The sequence below is a fragment of the Callithrix jacchus genome, chromosome 3, assembly GCF_049354715.1.
Source record: "Callithrix jacchus isolate 240 chromosome 3, calJac240_pri, whole genome shotgun sequence".
Taxonomy (NCBI): Eukaryota; Metazoa; Chordata; class Mammalia; order Primates; family Cebidae; genus Callithrix; species Callithrix jacchus.
The window spans coordinates 62052530-62055238 of NC_133504.1; the positions used below are offsets into that span (position 1 = coordinate 62052530).

The following is a 2709-nucleotide window of genomic DNA, read 5'->3' on the forward strand; positions in this document are numbered from 1 at the left end:
GGTTTTTTATTTTTATTTTTCTCATTAAACTTTTTAAATGGGTCTCAAAATTCTGTAACAAATTTTTGGTTGAGTTGTTTCCATTAAAAAGTACCAATTTTATAAACTAATTACTTAAAACTGCCATACGCAAAAAAGAAAATCAAAGTGGTCCATAAAACATCCTCCTTTGTTTCTGAAGGTTTTATGATGCATTGTTATTATTAACCAGTCTTTTACTACTAAACTTACATGGCCAATTGAAACAAAAAAATCGGAGACCGTTCTTCCACCACTGATGAAGACCAGGGTGGCCAGTATTAGGGATAATATTCATTTACCCTTCTGAGCTTTTTGGGCAGACTTGGTGACCTCGCCATCTCCAGTAGCCTTCTTGTCCCCTGCTTTGATGACTCCCATGGCAACTGTTTGTCTCACATTTTGAACGGCAAAGTGAAAAAGAGATGGATAGTCTGAGAAGCTCTTAACATACATGGGTTTGCCAGGAACCATGTCAATGATGGCAGCATCACCAGACCTGAAGATTTCAGGGCCATCTTCCAGCTTTTTACCAGAATGGTGATCAATCTTTTTCCTTCAGGTCAGCAAACTTGTATGCAATGTGAGCCCTGTGGCAACCAGCACAGGGGCATAGATGGTGCTGATTTGGCCTGGATGGTTCAGGATAATTGTCTGAGTAGTGAAGCCAGCTGCTTCCATTGGTGCACCATTTTTGCTGTCACCAACAATGTTGCCGTGACAAACATCCTTGACACACATTCTTAACATTGTCCCCAGGAAGAGCTTCACTCAAAACTTCATGGTGCATTTTGACAGATTTTTACTTCAGTTGTAATGTGCAAGGGCTTGCCAGTTGAATGAGTTGATGGTAGGATGCAGTCCAGAGCCTCAAGCAGCCTGGTTCCACTGGCGTTGCCATCCTTACAGATGACTTTGCATCCCTTCAACCAAGGCATGTTAGCACTTGGCTCCAGCATGTTTTCACCATTCCAAACAGAAATTGGCACAAATGCTACTGTGTTGGGGTTGTAGCCAATTTTCTTAATGTAAGTGCTGATGTCCTTAATAATTTCCTCATATCTCTTCTGGCTTTAGGGTAGCTCCGTGGAATCCATTTTGTAATACCAACAATTAGTTGTTTCACACCTAGTGTGTAAGCCAGAAGGGCATGCTCTCAGGTCTGCCCATTGGTGATACTAGCTTCAAATTCACCAACACTGGCAGCAACAATCAGGACAGCACAGTCAGCCTGAGATGTCCCTGTGTCCTGGGGCATCAATGATAGACAAATAGTACTTGCTGGTCTCAAATTTCCACAAGGAGATATCAATAGTGATACCATATTCATGCTCAGCCTTCAGTTTTTCCAAGACCCAGACATGCTTGAAGGAACCCCTTCCCATCTCAGCAGTTTCCTTCTCAAATTTTTCAGTCGTTCATTTGTCAATGCCACCACATTCATAGAGCAGATGTCCAGTAATGGAGGACTTGCCCCAACTAGGTGTCCAATGATGACAGTGACAGTATGAGTCTTTTTCCATCCAATTTTTGCTTTTAGGGGTAGTTTTCATGACACCTGTGTTCTGGCAGCAAACCCATTGCAAAAAAGCTATCATATATATATATTTTTAACTTTAACTTCTCCACAAATTAACAGCTTTCTGTTTGCCATTCACATGTTTATTTCATGCCATGCTTGGTTAAAATCAAAATTGCCTTAGTAGTTATGCACTTCAAAATTCAGTACTTCTTCAAAGACCTGCAGGATGACTTAGTCAGTATGGAATGCAATTCTCTTCTTTAAATCAAATTAAATCTAAGTTGTCTATGTTCAATACTGCAAGGGTACATTGTGTATGCAATAAATTGAGAATAATTCAATATAAAGAGATGATTATATGTCTTCCATGTCTAAAATATATGCAATATGATTGGCTAGCTATGGATTTTTAATACTGGTTTATAGCCACAGGGGAATTTTTAAATTATAACACTGTACATCTATGACATTGTGTCTCTGAATACAAACAGCAACAGGGCCCAAAAGGATCAAAGTTCAAGTTTTCTTTTGAAAAAGAGACTGTTGTAAGAAAACAATCTCTCCTTGTTATCACCATGGGATATATCTATGGGCTTGAGAGGTCATATTATCATTCAAATCTTTAAAGTCAGTTTTTCAGGGTGAAAGAATAATCAAAAGTAAAGTACACTCCTGAGGGGTATGCAATTTAGTTAGCTCTGGAAGCAACATTCACAAGTAGATAACAGTGGCCAGGAAAATACACCTATAACTACTTAAAATAAGAAGTAAAGAATCTTACAGTCTTTAGGGTTTATTATCAACATAACAAGAATTACCACAACTATTAAACTGATTAGTAGTTCTAATTAAGAGACACAGAACAAAGATCATTAACATAATAAAACTGACCTTATCTCCTATTATTGATGTTTACATACTTATTGACAACTGAGATTGACATGAATTTATTAATCTTGATTTGATAATCATTGGCAAGTTTTTCTTTCAGAAAATCAGTTGTGTATTTATGTGTTTTGCTATGTTGGTTTAGAACAACAATACTTATAAATTTCAACACTCCTATTTAATCAAAGTTTAATTCTGTTAAGGTAAGAAAATTTGGCCAATTTGAAGCAAGACAAATTTTAGAAGAAAGTAAAATTTAAATATTAATTTAGAAATATTTA

At 37.0% G+C, this 2709-nt stretch overlaps 1 pseudogene; it reads right to left on the bottom strand.

The window, feature by feature from the left end:
* Positions 1–312: 312 nt before the first annotated feature.
* LOC144581868 (putative elongation factor 1-alpha-like 3 pseudogene) lies at positions 313–1115 on the bottom strand (annotated as a pseudogene).
* Positions 1116–2709: the final 1594 nt, after the last annotated feature.